Source organism: Dendropsophus ebraccatus, chromosome 11 (assembly GCF_027789765.1).
Source record: "Dendropsophus ebraccatus isolate aDenEbr1 chromosome 11, aDenEbr1.pat, whole genome shotgun sequence".
Lineage (NCBI taxonomy): Eukaryota > Metazoa > Chordata > Amphibia > Anura > Hylidae > Dendropsophus > Dendropsophus ebraccatus.
The window spans coordinates 45,117,525-45,136,033 of NC_091464.1; the positions used below are offsets into that span (position 1 = coordinate 45,117,525).

The 18,509-nt window shown below is 40.5% G+C and overlaps 1 protein-coding gene across 2 annotated transcripts in view; it reads left to right on the top strand.

Annotated features, from left to right (window-relative positions):
* CCDC92B (coiled-coil domain containing 92B) overlaps positions 1 to 18,509 on the top strand; it is a 113,551-nt gene that overhangs the window by 13,360 nt on the left and 81,682 nt on the right. Inside the window, exon 2 of one of the 2 annotated variants that reach the window (XR_011358855.1) lies at positions 210 to 408. The exons of the other annotated variant lie outside the window; for it this stretch is intronic. The gene's annotated coding sequence lies outside the window, so the exon portion shown is untranslated. Of the gene's footprint in view, positions 1 to 209; positions 409 to 18,509 lie in introns of those variants that run through there. 2 annotated transcript variants of the gene reach the window in all.

Consider the following 18,509-nt stretch of genomic DNA (forward strand, 5'->3'; position numbering starts at 1 on the left):
ATTTTTTATCATTTGCTTCTTTTTTGTTGTTATTTATTGATAGTGTTTAGTCTACCAAGGGTTAATGTTCTGCAGTTTGGCTTTAAACCTATCATTTAATTCTTGAACATGTAATGTTGATTAGAGATAACAAGTGTAGTAATGTAAACCATTTTCTTTTCTATTTGAATATATGGCAACTATATTGTACAATCTCTCTTACCTTCTAGGGTTAAAGTACACAGGGTGCTGTTGTATAGTAAGCAGTGCCTGTTGATTAAAGATCTTCATATTAGTTCCTCTCTTGAATGGATTTGGAAGGTGAATTAGAAATATGATCGGAGCAGATGTTACTTCCCTTTCCACAATGCCCTTGGCAGGTCATACAATGTGCCCTACACTCTAATAGAAACAATAAACACTGCCTACAGTAAGGAAACATCATCATCTGGGACTCTTCATTTCAGAAATTCTAATATGATTTTGAAAAAGAATATGTTAATATAAAATTCATTTTGATTTTATTGATGCCATTGGTGCAAAAAAAATATATTTGACCAAATGTTAAATTTAACCAGAAAGATCAGAAAAAGTGTATTGTAAACTTTCAGAAATTGTAGGATGAGTTCTAACAAATCAAGTGCCATATTCTCTCCTAATACAGCACTAAAAGACAACATGGCTCTTAGAACTTGTATAATCGGCCCATGTAAAGAGCCTGTAAGTCTCAATTTCCTGGGTTTTAAGATGAAAGCAAGAATCACTGATGGACAGGGTATAATATTAGACACCCTCATGGGTTATTTATTTGTAATTAATCCCTCTAAGTAGAATTCTAATTACCAAAATATACCAAAACACTAAATGAATATACAGGTTACATAGTAAAAATAATTGGATTTTATGACCAGTAATCTAGAATCTCTCTCCTATATGGAAAATACAGTGAAGCCATGACCTATAGCAATTCGATTACTACAATAAATTTCTAAGGCGCCCTGGAAATATAAGAGTTGGAACCTGAGAACCCGACTGGTTGCTGGAGGCAACTACCTCATTTTTCTGTTATGCCCGTTTAGAGAGATCATAGCTTTTAAGGTAATTACAGTTTTTAGTTTTGCATTGATGATAAAAGAGGCCTAGGGCCAATCTTTGCAGGTGGTTGGCAAAAATTGGATTTTGTACGTTTCTCCCATGGACAATTTAGGAAATAAACCATTTTTGTGTAAACCCTTAGATGCTGTAATCACCACCTAGCACAGCATACAAGGGGTTAATACCAGGCAACAGCCGCAGGGTAAGGAGCAGGGTCAGTTCCTGAATCTGCTCCATACCTCTCCAACTAACCAGACATTTACTGTGGTTGGTTATTATAGGGATAAACATTGAGACCCTTTTCAGTCTTTTTCTAAAGTTACAGTTTGTATAATGTAATCACTTTATTGTTTGTATAAGGGATTTCTTATTCTATTATTCTATCGATCTGCACTATACGTAGAGGCTTTTATATACCACGAATCTCAATTCATCATCCTCCAGATATCCCAGAAAAGAGAAAATTGGAAATAAGTGAATAACACGTAACTATTTGTTTGCTGGACAGTATTTACGTCAGTCCACTTATGTTAGTCTCCAATAATGCCTGCAGCATCTTCCTCCTTAAACACAACCCCAGAACCATCCACCCACACACTACAGATGGCAAGTCCAGGGAAAGTTTATAGAAGATGCTGCCAGAGAGATATGGGAGAGATGACTCCTATTTCATCGTGATATCATTATCATTATTAGTTTGTCTCTGCAGTTTTATTTGTATGTAAAACAGATGAGGTCTGTGAGACGCAGAGACTGACTTCTATTCACACAGTGACCTCTGCTGTCCAATGTATCCATAGATTAGGCAGAAACACATCCCTCTCATTTCTGCCTAACACTTACTGATATGGTTTTATTATAAGGTCACATATGATATACTTTAACACTGGAGGGCTGACCCTATATAACTTCAATTTATATTTTATTTCTTATAATAAATGCAATTTCACATGCATTGATGTTACACTATATGCACTGACATGTAAGTACTGTATATTTCTGTTGTCCTTGTTAGTATCTAACTACAAATGTAAATGTATGTCAATTTTGAGGACTTGCTTATAGCAGATTTTTTTCTTAAATATATTAATCTATACTTAGCTGTATGCACTCTGCTGTATTACACAGGTCAACAGCATTTTTGGGGCCAAAGATATTTCAACGAATTTAGGGTAACTTTGGGGTGCTGATTCTGAATATGTCATCAGTTTTGCCAGATTGGCTCAAGTTTTTGAGAATTTTCGTGAAATGTGTAAAAAAAAAAAAAGACGTAATTTGCTACACGCGCATTAACTTTATTGCTATTGTCATGAATACAATAAATTTCACAAAGTAAATGTTGATTTTAGTTTATTTTAACTAGTTTTAGAAAGTAATCTTCAAAAATGAACAAGACATGAAAAAAAACTTGAGCCAATCTGGCAAAACTGATAGCATATTCAGAATCAGCACCCCAAAAATACCCCCAAATCATTAAAATATTTTGGACACCAGTAAATTTTTTGTTGTTGTTGTTGACCTGTGTTATAGTTCAGTACATGCATAGTCTCCTATAGCAGCCAGCCCTCCCCAATAGTCTTATATAGTAGCCAGCCTTCCCCAATAGTCTCATGTAGTAGCCAGCCCTCCCCAACAGTCTCTTATATAGTAGCCAGCCCTCCCCAATAGTCTCTTATATAGTACCCAGCCCTCTCCCATAGTCTCATTTAGTATCCATCTCTCCCCCATAGTCTCTTATATAGTACCCAGCCCTCCCCATAGTCTCATTTAGTATCCATCTCTCCCCCATAGTCTCTTATATAGTAGCCATGGCGGGGCAGATGTAATTCAAACTCTGAATTGTCTGGCGGGCCAAAAATAATGGCACCACGGGCCAGAGTTTGACGTGACTGGTCTAGAACATAATAGGGACTACAAAATGTTACATGCTAACATAAATTTTAATGGTAAACAGGCCACAGTCTTCACTGTACATCAAATGATGTGATGAGCTATAAGACAAGGTGCAGCCATTACAAAATTTAAGGAGTTAAGACTGGTAAGCAATCAAGATGCACAGTGCTCACCTGACAATCAAATGCTCATAAGGGTGTCAGGATTTGGACCTTATTGATTTGATAATAATGATCTAATCTTCAGTTTGGCCATTAAAACCCATTTAAAATATTTACCTGCTGACATGTCACTATAGTGCATGGGGTGCAGAGGAGAAAGGTAATTTTTTTACCTTCATCCTCAGTGTCATTTTGGGGATATTAGTTGATTGTATATGCTAATGAGTTGTTTTTGTGTTCTAGGGGCCAGGCTACTGTCATCAGTGCACCAATCCTCCCCAGAAAGGCCAACCCCTCCTAATGATTGTTACCAGAGCACTTCCCCAATATTGATTAGGAGGGATGGGCCATCCAAAAAAGGCACAGAGGATAAAGAAAATAAAATTACCTTCATCCTTAGGGTCCATTTACACAGAAAGATTATCTGACAGATTATCTGCGAAAAAATTGAAGCCAAAGCCAGTAATGGATTTGAAAAGAGGAGAAATCTCAGGCTTTCCTTTATGACCTGGTCTCTGTTTATAGTCTGTTTCTGGCTTTGGCTTCAAATCTTTGACAGATAATCTTTCTGTGTAAATGGACCCTTAGAGCCCCGTGCACTACAGGGACATATGAGCAGGTTAGATGCTTCTAAACTGCTAGAAGTTTCCCTTTAAACAATTCCCTAATATTTTTGCCAAAGTAATTCCAAACTAAATATACAAGAGACTATGTTTAATCCATTGTGTAAGGAAGCCTGACAGTCATCAGTGACCTCAGGAACAGTTTAGCTCTAATTACAGAATGTATTTTAATTAAATTAACATTTTAAAGCTATAATAGTTGAATAAAGAAGAGCTTTCTGTGCAACAACTGGTTGTATTAGTATTTTTCTCCTTTAACACCTTGCAAAGACATGACATTTCCAAGCAGTACATGGCTAACTGGGGGGTGCGCTCATCGCCTCAAGGGCGTTCATGATGAGTCATTTGTCCACCTCAGAAGCCAGCTCTGAAATGACTGCAGCTGCAGAACACTTTGGAAAGCAGAAATTTTAATCACTATAATGCTTTGTGAAGTCGTGCATTAGAATTAGACAATGTTATGCTGCTCTTGGATGAGTGGGAAAATAGGTTTTCCTAACCCACCTATAATTACAGAAGAAAATTACCGCTTCCTATCTGTGCCAATAAGACTCATGTGCTCTTTGCAGGCTAGACACTTGCCAGTATGGTTTCAAGTCAACAGAACATAAACTGTTTAAACTGCAGCTTTCAGGACTGAAAGGAATACTAATGAAGGGCAAGGAAAAGACACATTTATGTCTTAGGACGCCTGTACACACAGCGGCTTCTGTTGGGTGGCCAGAAACCATGCAGCAAAACAGTGCATGGTTTTGCAATTAAATTAAAAGTACAGATCAAACACTTGCAGGAGAATTTACTTACAAACAAAAAGCCATAGGGTCCTACTACACACACAGATATCTGCAAAAGAAGAACCTGTGGAGCCTCATTGAAGAGTCTCAAAACACAGGACTAGCCAGATATCCCTCCGGGAAGGACCCAGCCAAGGGGTGACTCCTGAAAGAAAACTTCCCAAATCACCATATTAAGTGGCTCTATAAGTCAATGTAATGGCAAGGGATAAAACAAGGCCAGGTATCCATCCACATACAGCTGTTTTGGGGTGTTGCCCCTCATCAGTGTGGAGCAGGATTCTGGCTGAAATGACGGCCATCCAATACACATGGAGGGGGGGGGATTTATCAAGCTATAAAGTATAATTTTTTTTTCGTAAATTCAGCTGATGAGAATAAATTTATTGACAAACGCCTGTTTTGCAAATACATTTTCGGATCAGGCCAGTTTATGGGGGCGAGGGAAGCAGAACAAGGGTGCGGATTCCGGGTCCGCTGTATTCATCATTTTTCCATCAGGAAAAGGATTAAAAAAAAAATACGCCAGCTATGAGTTTTTAAGCCTGGTGCCTTAATAAATGTCCCCCATAGTGTACTAATAATTGCCATTGTTCGCGGCAGGTGTCAAAATAGTGTTTATGTTTACATTGATTTCTGTGTTTTTTTCACTGTTCTTAGTTTTAAAGGTTAATTATAATCTCTAGCGGGCCTCAGGATGCACTAAAACCTGTCGCTGAGCTCCCAATGCAGGCACACACCAGATACAGATTTTTTTGTGCAGCCTTGATAGGTCTGGGCTGTGGTTATGATGTTTCATGTGATTCTGATTTCAGTAATGGTAAATGGGGAATTCCAATGCACCCATATTCATGTAGAGGCGTGTGTATCTATACAACTCTTGCGTGCCTGTGCCCTGGTGGAGGGACTTTTTAAGACAGATATGATAAGCCAGTCTTAAAAAATCCCGTCCTGTGTGTACGGGCAAATATTGTTCATGATCATTATTAGCGGCCGTCATTATCAATAGATGGATGTCTTTTGGCACTAAAATAACAGTCTTCCAGAAAGTTGCCATCATTTTCCCATTGTGGGATCATAGCCATAATCTGTTACTGTTTTTAGATTCTAGAATTGCAATCAAAAACCTGACTCTGTGAACACACCCTAAGACTGACACCATCAGCATTAAATAGACACTGTGTCAGGATCGGGCGATACAAACATGACAAGACAGTGGGCCCTAGGTCTGAACCCAGCACTGTCCCTGCCTACTTGCCTCGATCGGCCCTAGGCGGCCGTGGACAACCACGTAGACGTTCCCTACGCTGATAAAGTGCACACAGAACGAGACGGACGAACAAACATAAAAGAATAGTCAACAAGCCGGGTCAAAACCAAACAGGCAGCGCAGTACAAATTCATCAGACAAAGGGATAGTCAAATAGTCAGGCAGAAGGTCAAATAACAAGTCAAGTCAAACAGAGGAATCAGAAGAGGGGTTCGCATAAATAGACAGGGAAGCTGGGACCAGGAGTTAACCTAATAGCCAGCGATCACATGCTGGCTAGCACTTTACTTTATACTAGATCAGGAGCCCGGACCAAAGGCTGATTGGTCCGGCCTCCTGAATCCAGCGACATTGCAGCTGATGCACTGCAGGCTGAGTGCAGGAATATCCGCCACTCAGCCTGAGTGTAACAGCACTCAGCTGCTCGGCCGGGCGGCTACGAGTGACGCAAGACCCGCCGGAGCCGGAGGAGAGACCGAGGAGGGCGCTGGAGCCCCGGCAGGTAAGTTACTGACACAATCACTGAGTTTGCAGTGGCATTGAAAGCAGAATGACAATTATTTAATAAAGATTATAATCACTTCCTAAAACAGATATATGAGGTAACATAACAAGCCTACCTTTATATTACCATTATATATTTCCAGCTGCCCAACCCATATTTAATTCCAACTCTGTAGTAAAAGTAGGGCGAGAGAGGAGGGGGTGAAGTGCTCCTACAACTCAGCACCACCAGTTTGACTCTTCAACTGCTAATAAAAAAGGCAATTTTATAGCTTTACAATCAAAAAAATGGCAAAAAAAACACCATTCACACTAGGCAGGAGCACGTTGCTATGGCTGAAATTGCAGACAAACTAAAACACAAAAAAATTCAACAACTCATCACAATGGCAAGATGCAGACCCAATACAGATATGAAAATCACTAAAAATAGCCTCCCAACTACTAAAAAAAAATCTCCATAAAAATAATGCGGCTCTTGGTTACCATTTGCAAACAGTGTGAACCATCTTACCAGTATAAAGTGGTCTCATGCCCAGGATGGACCCTGCACTGTACTTTAGCCTCTCCATGGCATATAATAAGCCTATGCTCTCTGCATGCAGGATCCAAATAACACTGGCAAAAATAACCACCTGGGTGGGAAGGGTGGAGTGCTCAACCAAGTAGAGGCAGCCACTCCCCTTATCTGGAACACAGGCAAAAAAGAAAATTTTGGTCAGCTCTCGTACAACACCATTCACACTAGGTAGGATCACGTTGCTATCACTGAAATTGCAGACACACAAAAACACAAAACAGCTTGTTGCTAATGGCAAGATACAGACCCAATACAGATATGGAAATTGCTAAAAAATGCCCCCCAATTGCTAAAAAAAATTCCAGAAAAAAAATAAAGAGGCTCTTGGTTATCATTTGCAAAAAGTGTGAACCATCCCACCACAATAAGGTGGCCTCATGCCCAGGATGGACCTTTTTTTTCAGAAAAATTATAGCTGTGGGTCATCTTTTTCCCCCAGCACCAGATCTGCCAGATCTGCTACCATATACCTTGTGAAGAGCTGACAGAGTCACTTAAAATTGGCAATACAGTAATGCAAGGACTGAGCAAAATGAAATAATCCTGTTGTGTAGGTTCCAGGAGGCTTAGAAGATGACAGTCACAAATCATTTCTCATCTTCCAAACAGTAAGGATCAACCTAATGTAACTGAGAAGGAAAGCAATGTGGTCTAGGCTCTGACCTATATGATGAGAACAGAGATCTTTCCCACCTCCTGATTGCTCTCTCTGCAATAGGTCAGTCTCATCTTGACTCCAATCTCAACTTCCTTTGTCGGTTCTCTGGCACTGATGCTTATTATACTGAACAGACATTGCCAAGCAGGAGCTGTATTGTGAAGCATCAGCAAAAACGGGAGGATAAGAGCTCGAGGAATATGATGTCATTGCTGTTAATTAGAGAGAAAAATGCAGAGCAAATGTGAAACATGGAAAAATGAAACTGGAGAGTAATGTTTTTCTCTTTTCCATAAATTATTTAATAAAATATTTATATATATATATATATATATATATATATATATATATAGTTCATAAGGCCATTTTTTTTGGATATTGTGTGATACTCCATTGGGGATCCCCTCTATTATGAAACGAAAAATTCCATCCACGGCTTCAATAAAATTATGGTAGCTTTATTGGGTCATCACAAAAAAGAAAACAAAAAAAATATAATAATAAAAGATAAAAACACGCCAGGAGGTCCACACACACATGCGCTAATTGTGGCTATCGAGGGTGAGCTGACATATTCTCCTTTTATGTTATCCCCTCTATTAGCCTGCAAAGAGAAGTGCTCCCTCTGGTGGACCCAATTGTACATTGTTGTGTACAGTAACAGCTCTAAAGGTCACAGTGTCCCATATCAGTACTAGTGATAGTGCCCCCTATAGTGCTTTAGGCTTAGCATCACAATAGGAGGTATAGCCACAGTGTCTTCAAAATCTCAGTGCTGGAAAGGAAATAAGAGCGAACAGCAACCCACATTCATCTTTAGTAAGTACATACAGCCTCTAAGAACAGGAATACTGTATATACACAAACAATAACTACTTTTATGTATGCAAACACTAGCTACAAATGAGCAGACACACTACATATATGTATCCATAACCAACTATGCACAACAAAATTACGTACATACTCGTTCACTAAGTACTATGTACATGACCTCACTTCAAAAGAAATACATTCAGAAAAGCAGAACATCTTTTGGTTCCTGGAGCCCTGCTGCTATTCTATAAACTGCACAGTAGAATTGAAGGAGTAGGAAAAAAGGAGTCTAAAGAAGGACACATGAGAGGAGATTTATCAAACATGGTGTAAAATGAAACTGGCTCAGCTGCCCCCTGTCGTCATTCAGTTGCTGGACTCAGAGAGCGGAGACAGAGAAGCTTCTGAGTAGTGAGAGAGAGAGAGAGAGAGAGAGAGAGAGAGAGGGAGATTATAGCTTCAGGCAGAACAGTTTAAAACTAGAAAGTGAGGCAGGTAGGAGCTGTCACTCAGTGTGTCACTCTGCTTCTGCGAAGTGTCCACAGCTTTCCTGGGAGAAAGCATAATTTTAAGCCACTGATCCACCAACGCCCACAGCTGTCTATGAAAAAAACTAAATTTTACACTGCTGTCCTTAGAAAGAACAGCAGTAGACGAACTTTAAACTTTGCTGTAAAGTTCGGTGAACCAATTGAACTTTTCAAACATTTGCTCATCTCTAGTAGATACTGTTGTGAAGTCCTGCAAGTTTTCCTACCTACAAAGAATAGGCAGGTCTGTGATTTTTTCACCTGTGAGAGATGCCTACTGTTATTCTTGACCAACTTTGCACACACTGCAACTGGGATTTTCTTCCACTCCTCCATTGAGATCTTCTCCAGATCTTTTAGGTTTCGTGGCTTTTAGTTCCCTCCAATGACTTTTTATTACTGGCTGTGTGTGTTTCGGGTCATTGTCATGCTGGTAGACCCAACCACAACCCATCTTCAATGCTCTTACTGAGTGAAGGAGGTTGTTGGCCAGAATGTTGCAATACATTGTTCCTATCCATCCTCCCTTCAAGACAGTTCAGTCATCCTGTCCCCTTTGCAGAAAAGCCCCCTCCCAAACTATAATGTTTCCACCCCTCCCCTGCTTCACAGTTGGTATTGGGTTCTATGGGTTGTACTTATCCCTCTTCTTCCTCGAAACACGGCAAGTGGAGTTGATATCAAAAAGTTCTGTTTTATCTGACCACATGATCTTCTCGCATGCCTCCTCAGGATCATCCAGATGGTCATTGGCAAACTTCAAAAAGGCATGGACTCGTGCTGGCATGAGTAGGGGGACCTTGTGTGCCTTTCAGGATTTTAATCTATGACAGCATAGTGTGTTGCCAATGGTAATATTTGAAACTGTGGTCCCAGCTCTCTTCAGGCCATTGACAAGGTCCTACAATGTAGTTCTAAGCTGATTTTTTCAAAGTAATTCTTACCCAACGAAGTGAGATCTTGGAGCCCCAGACCAAGAAAGTTTGGCAGTCATCTTGTGTTTCTTCCATTTTCTAAAAATGGCACCAACAGTTATTGTCTTCTCACCAAACTGCTTGCCTACTGTCCTGTAGCCCATCCCAGCTTTGTACAGGTCTACAATTTTGTCCCTGGTGTCCTTAAACAGCTCTTTGGCATTGGCCATGGTGTAGAGGTTGGAGTGTGATTGATTAAGTCTATGGACAGGTGTTTTTTTATACAGGTAAAACAAGTTCAAACAAGTGCAATTACTACAGGAAATGAGTGCAGAGTAGGAGGAGTTTCTTAAAGGGGGAATCCAGAGGAAACTGGTGTCAGACAGTCAATTGGTGTCAGAAAGTTATACAGGTTTGTAAACTACTTCTATTTAAACACCTAAAGTCCTCCAGTACCTATAAGCTGCTGTTGGTTTTGCAGGAAGTGCTGTATTCCTTCCAGTCTGATACAATGCTCCCTGCTACCACCTCAAGACCTCAAGTGTCAAGAATTGTCCAGCACAGGAGAGGTTTCCTGCAGGGTATATAACAGCTTCCACTTTGGAAGGCCAACATTTTTTTTATATAGAAGTCATAGAAGGGAGAACCCCTTAAAAGAGAAACTAAGGCTAGGTTCACACTGCGTTTTCAGCATCCGTTTAACGCATCCGTTTTTTGCAAAAACCGCATGAAAAACGGATTGCAAAAAACGGATTCATTTGTGTGCATCCGTTTTTCCATTGACTTCCATTATAAAAAAAAAACGGATCCGTTTTTTTTGGCGGACCAAAACGGACCAAAAAACGTTGCTGACCCTATTTTTCTGGATGTTAAAAAAAACGGATCCGTTAAACGAATGCTGAAAACGCAGTGTGAACCTAGCCTAACAGCCAGAATTCTTGCTGGTTGGTAGGTGATTGTATACATATTTCATGCAATATAATCTATATCATAAAAATCAAAGTCTGTCTGTCTGTCCTTCTGTCTGTCTGTCTGTCTGTCCTCTATAGACTTCCAAACGCCTGAACCGTTTGACACCAAATTTGGCACACAGATACATTGGGTGCCCGGGAAGGTTATTGCGAAGGTCCCGTCCCCGCCAGATGTACAGGAGGGGAGGGGGAGGGGAAAGAGAGGCGCCCCATAGAGATGAATGGGAAAATCTCCTCACTGCAAACACAGGTGATATAATTAGCTGCCGCAGACACGGCAGTTGGAGCCTTAGCAACCAATAGGATTACTGCTTTCATTTTCACAGGGAGCAATGGTTGCTAGGGAAGCTGCCTCACAACATCCACAGTAATAACTGGTAGACCCCCTACTCCCACTATACAGTACATGTATACAGGACCCCCTACTCCATCTATACAGTACATGTATATACAGGACCCCCTACTCCATCCATACAGTACATGTATATACAGGGCACAACAGGTATACCAAACGGTGACTGGGTAACACTGCTACACCAGACCTGACCAATACCGCCATACTGTGCTGGATAACACTGTCATACCAGACCTGACCAATACCGCCATACTGTGACTGGATAACACTGCCAGACCTGACCAATACCGCCATACTGTGACTGGATAACACCTCCATACCAAACCTGACCAATACCGCCATACTGTGACTGGATAACACCTCCATACCAGACCTGACCAATACCGCCATACTGTGACTGGGTAACACCTCCACACCAGACCTGACCAATACCGCCATACTGTGACTGGATAACACTGCCACACCAGACCTGACCAATACCACCATACTGTGACTGGATAACACCATCATATCAGACCTGACCAATACCGCCATACTGTGACTGGATAACACTGCCACACCAGACCTGACCAATACCACCCTACTGTGACTGGATAACACTGCCACACCAGACCTGACCAATACCGCTATACTGTGCTGGATAACACTGTCATACCAGACCTGACCAATACCGCCATACTGTGACTGGATAACACTGCCATACCAGACCTGACCAATACCGCCATACTGTGACTGGATAACACTGCCATACCAGACCTGACCAATACCGGCAAACTGTGACTGGGTAACACCGCCACACCAGTCCTGACCAATACCACCATACTGTGACTGGATAACACCATCATATCAGACCTGACCAATACCGCCATACTGTGACTGGATAACACCCCCATACCAGACATGACCAATACCGACACACTGTGACTGAATAACACTGCCATACGGGTAAATACAACCCTGCAGGTATACAGGACACTACAGGTATACAGGACCCCAAAACTATACACTACAAGTGCACGTGACCTCCACAAAACTATATACTACAGTTATACAGGACCCCAAACTTTACACTACAGGTATACAGGACCCCAAAACTATATACTACAGGTATACAGGACCTCCACCAACTATATACTTCAGGTATACAGGACCTCCACCAACTATATACTACAGGTATACAGGACCCCAAACTATACACTACAGGTATACAGGACCCCAAAACTATACACTACAGGTATACAGGAACTCCACCAACTATATACTACAGGTATATAGGACCCCAAACTATACACTACAGGTATACAGGACCTCAAAACCATACACTACAGGTATACAGGATCTACACCAACTCTATAATACAGGTATACAGCACCTTCACCAACTCTATACTACAAGTATACAGGACCCCAAATATACTACAGGTATACAGGAACTCCACCAGCTATATACTACAGGTATATAGGACCCCAAACTATACACTACAGGTATACAGGACCTCCACCAACTCTATACTATAGTTATACAGGACCCTCAAACTATTTACTACAGGTATACAGGACCCCCGAACTATATACTACAGGTATACAAGACCTCCACCAATTATACACTACAGGTATCCAGGACCCTCAAATTATAAACTACAGGTATACAAGACCTCCACCAACTATACATTACAGGTATACAGCACCAACTATATACTACAGGTATACAGGACCCCCAAACTATACAGTACAGGTATACAGGACCTTCACCAACTGTACACTGCAGGTATACAGGACCTCCCTCAACTATACACTATAGGTATACAGCCCCCCCAACTATGCACTACAGATATGCGAGACCCCTAAAAACTATACATTGTGGGTATACAGAACCCCTCCAACTATGCACTACAGGTATACACTAATTCCACTGATTAACTCAGGTGAAACAATACCTTTAGATTGGCCTCCTGGGCACCTTAGAACAAATCTAATTAACACACTGACACTTTATACCTGGGCAGCGCCGGGTACATTTTCTAGTTCAAAATAAATATTTAAAAATAAAGCTTTTTATAGATTCTGTGTCTCACAGTTGAAGTGTACCCATTAAAAAAAATTACAGACCTCCCCATTCTCTGTAGGTGGGAAAACTTGCAAAATCGGCAGTGTATCAAGTACCTATTATCCCTTGTGGAGATACCTGTAGCTGGATAAGTGTTGATTCCCAAGCTGGTGCTCTTATGTTGCTCCTCGGTGCCATTCTTAATAAAAAAAAAATATGCACTGGGGGTGTTCCTCAACCCCTCAGTGAACTGTTCTGCTCCCCCGCTGGCTTATAGGTCTTTCCATCCTCCCTGACATACATATTCATAAGTAGTGACACACATGAGATATGGAGAGAATAAATAATATGATTATGGTGCAAAATTAATAAGCCCTTAAATAGCCTCATAGACCCAAAAATAACCAAGCAATTTTAAGTACATTTATTAATTTTAAGGTGCGTTCACACATACAGGATCCGCAGCAGATCGGCAGCAGATTTGATGGTGCAGATTTGATGCTTTGTTCAGTTATTTAGATCAAATATGCTGCAGATCCGCAGCAGAAAACCCGCTGCGATATGGTGTGTGTGAAGCTACCCTTAGAGTTAAAAACCTTTTTACATTTATAAGCCTAAGAAATTATTACTATTATTATTACTACTATTACAATTATTTATTAAGTCCAACAGCAAGGCATGAAAAAACAGGTAACATCAATTAAAAATGCTCAGAAATAAGAGCAAGTGAGCTAAGAAAAGGGGGACCCCTGTAAGGGCACCTGCCAGGAACCAAAACCTGGAAGAATATTATAGATCCATGATATCATATAAAGCAAAAAACACTACATGTACAGAATGCAACCCAATGTATTTAAAGAGCTGGTATCAAATAAGAAAGTGACAAAGCTATATATGAATACATACTGAGAGAGTATTAGGCTATGTTCACACATAGTATTTCCATCAGTCCTTTGGTCAGTATTTTTTCAACCACAATCAGGAGTGGAAGTGACAGGGCAAATTGAAACGAGAAGATGGGCATATTTTATTGTGTTTTCAATCCACTCCTGGTTTTGGTTGGGAAAAAAAGACTGATCAAAAGACTAATGGAAATACTAGGTGTGAACATAGCCTATACATGTCAAGTGGCCCCATACAAATATAGATTAATTGAGGTTTTCCACTGGATAGCTCATCAGTCACTGATCGGCACCCACACTGCACAGTGAATGGAGTTCACTGAGTAGTGAGGACGACCTGTAAATGCAGCTCAGGCCCCGATCAACTAAACTGTAGTAGAGCTGCAATTATTCTTATTTTTAAAGCGCACTTGATTCCAGAGCGCTATACAAGCGATAGGGGTTAACAAACAGGAACAAGATCAAAAACACATTAATGAATAAGATAAAGGGCAGACAAGTACATAGGGAGAGAGGACCCTGGCTGCGAGGGCTTACAATCTATAAATTGCTACCGATACACAGTGAACAGAAACAAACTCTGTTCCCTGTGTAGTGCGGGTGCCAAACAGCTACCTGCAGATCAATAAAATAACATTTTGTCTGGAAATCCCCTTTTAGGGGGACACGATACATGAACCACTTCAAATAAAACTACAAAAGTAAATACAACATGTATTCAACCCAAACAGAGCTTACTACACCTAAAACTAAATGAAACAATGTACAGTATATGACTCAAACAGCAAACAGTTTGGTCCAGTAAACCAAAGTGTATCGCTGTGCTTATCCTCCCTAAAAGTTATCTTCCCTTCCCTGAAACGCAGAGCCTAATTTTATTACACTGACCACAGGTCCTCTTTAAGGCTTTAATACTTTTTAATAATATACTATATTTAGTTTTTTACTTTGTGATCCTTTAATGGCTTTAATAATACATTGCAATATAGCTAATAAATAAAATAGATTAAAGATGCAGGGGCTTTGATAGGCCAGTGGTTCCCATGATTCCCCATCACCACATACACACACATGCCCTACAATCAAATTTCAGGGGTGCTAATGGGGTGACAGAGGGAGATATCTCCCTTTATTTAACTCCTGTTGTTATACTACAGCCAGGATATGAGTTAACACTAGAGATGAGCGAACCGGGTTTGGGTTCGAGTCGATCCGAACCGGAACATTCGGCATTTGATTAGCTGGGGCTGCTGAACTTGGATAAAGCTCTAAGGTTGTCTGGAAAACATGGATACAACCAATGACTATATCCATGTTTTCCACATAGCCTTAGGGCTTTATCCAACTTCAGCAGCCACCACTAATCAAATGCCGAAAGTTCGGGTTCAGATGGACTTGAGTATGCTCTAGGTTCTCTCATCTCTAGTTAACACCTTTTAATAAATGTTCTCATTACCTTTATGTTATAGTGGGACAGTCAATTAAAAAGATCTGTATACATATTACGTACAATTACATCATGGGGAAGTTGGGGGTTGTCTAATAATGTTATCACACACATATATGTGTGTGTGTGTATATATATATATGTATATATATATATATACACTGTATATATATATACATTGTATATATACAGTATATATATATATATATATACAGTATATATATATATATATATATATATATATATCTACACAGTATATCTATATATATTTTATGTATGTAATTCAGCAATTTCATACAGCCAGAAACATCAGAAATGCCCGACGCTTGTTATATGTCTAGGGTATGAAGTGTGCAGTGTTGGCTGATGAATAAAAGACGATTGCTATAGCAACCTCAGGTCATTTCAGTCTACTGTCCATATGTGTCGGCAGATTTCATTCCCCAGTTAATATTTACTAACATTTCCTTGAACCAGCATTTCTCTGTTCCCACACTTCCAGCATGGTTGCTGGTACGTGAAGTATCAGCAGGTGGCAGCATATGTCAGCTATTTTCATGCACGGCACTCAGAGGTTATCTGTGCTGTTTATTACTAAGTAGGAAGAAGCTGTGTCATACTGCTTATTTCTGGAAGAATTTATTATTTCTTTTAAATCAAGATTGTGAAGATATGTCACATAGGGACCTTCTGTCTGAATATAGCATTGTAAGAGTGTTAGGGGCAAGTATTTGATTCTACATTTCCATTCATATCACATCTTCGGGCCTTGACATGCTGTACATTGGCATGGTGTCAAAAAGGGATACCAAACAGGCAGCCTGGCTTGTTGTCAATGGACCCATTGGCACATAGGGACAAACATAGTCAGGTTGTACCTGCTCAGCTTATTTTGGAAACACACATCCTGTATGTGGGGGGGTGTCTCTAAAACATGGTTAATGTTTCTAGTCCTACACACATATACTTGCCAACAGTCCTTCACTACCTCCAGAGGTGGAGTTTGGGCAGTTTGTGGGTTTTTCTGGGAATGCTATGGATGGTTCTCACTCAGTATATAAGTTTGGGAAATGCACCAAGTATAATCACAATTATACTAAGTTTGGCCCATTGAAGTCTGTTGGCAAAACATTGGGCTGCACATCAGCACCTTTTTTACACAGGATTTCAGGGCACTAAACTTTTCCGCAGAACAAGTACCTTTCTTCATGGCCTCTTGCCCCTACCACACTACAACATGTTTTTGAGAATGGTTTGAGAAACATGGCATAGAGTTCAAGTGTTAATTTGGCCTCCTAATTCCTCAGGTCTTAATAAGAGTTGATCAAACTTAGAAAAATCCTAGGTTCGATCGAACTCAAACCTAGCCAAACCTTCCGCATTAGATTGCTGATGCTTCACGGTCCGTGCAAAAGGAGGAGCGTGCCCGGGGACCGCCTGGAATTTCGGGATTCAGCCTAAGTAATAGGCTCCCAGAATCCCAGAATTCCAGGTGGTGCCCGGGCTGTCTTCTCCTTCCGCATGAACCGTGAAGACATCAGCAATCTAAAGCAGAAGGTTCGGGAATGTTCGAGTTCGATCGAACCCAGGATTTTCCGAGGTTCGATCAACTCTAGTCTTACTTCTTTCAACCATCTGCTGCTATTTGATGTTGAATACCACAGGACACCACCTGAGGTCTTATGAAACCTATGGCCTGATGAACCAGAGCTGTTTTTTGGTGGCATTAGGATCCTACACAATAATAAGCAGGTGGTTTTTATGTTTTAACTGATCATTATAAACCTATGTGGTAAGAATGGGCACTGCACTGCAAAGTGGCCTCTAATGGGCCACTTTGCCTATCAATCTCTCCCACAGAGTGCGCTATCAGGCAGCGAGCTGTGACTAGGACACTACCCAGATGACTAGTCACGGCTCTCCCCCAGCCTCGTGATTTACTGGAACATGAAGCTATGGAGCCCGGAACCCTGACACTATAGGAGACAAGGCTGCAAGATCTGTGCAGCCATTCTGAGAGCCTAATCAGTACAAATGTGCTGATTGGTTCCCTTTAAAATATTCAGGGATATTATTAGTAAAAGTAGAGGAAAAATAATGCTAATTATTACAGTGTAATTATGAAATAAAAAACAGAATAAAATAACGGCAGAATTTCTCAAAGCATCTGGAAATAAGACTAGGTTACGGTTACTACTCTGCGACAGACATTAGAAGGTCCCAAGTGATCTCAGAAAACATCACGTCAGATGTGCTCCAAATCCCAGGAGAACAGAGCTTCAGCCATATGTAGTCACATTTCCATAATGCCTATCATATATGATAGCAGGTCTTAAACCCTATGCTTACTAACTTGCCTTCTGCTCCTGTTGACTAATATATGTAAATGATATATAACCATGTTAAATATCACCAGCATTATAAAAATATATTAAAAAGTAGGCAAATAGAAATGAAACTACAGTGTCTCATGTGTCATTCTCCCTGTGTGTCACATTCACAGGACATGATATATTTGTCTGATAGATGCAGGGTGGAGTAAGAATGGAGAGCTGACCATGCATGAGCACAGGTTTTTCCATTCCAGGTACAGATACTATCACCACTAACTTCAAAGCTGGTGAGGTGGATCTTAATTGGTCTTTTTTGGGTCCATGGCTGCTCCAACTGGACATATATATTCTGTCTTGCAAAGTCACCTTCTAAAAGAGTTGCCATAATTTTGGTTTTTGGTACAATTGTATGCAAATGCAGCAGGGAAGCCATTGTATAAAGCTTCATTGTAATATAAAGATATTTACCCTGCACAATGAATGTTACTTTAGGGCTGATGATGGTGGGAGGCAAGCTTTGTGAACTGTTCTATGGTACACTTAAAGGGGTTATCCAGCGCTACAAAAACCTGTGTATAGAAAGTAGGTCCACTTACCAAATAGTAAGCCTGGGGTGTTTTATGTATCTCTGACTTACT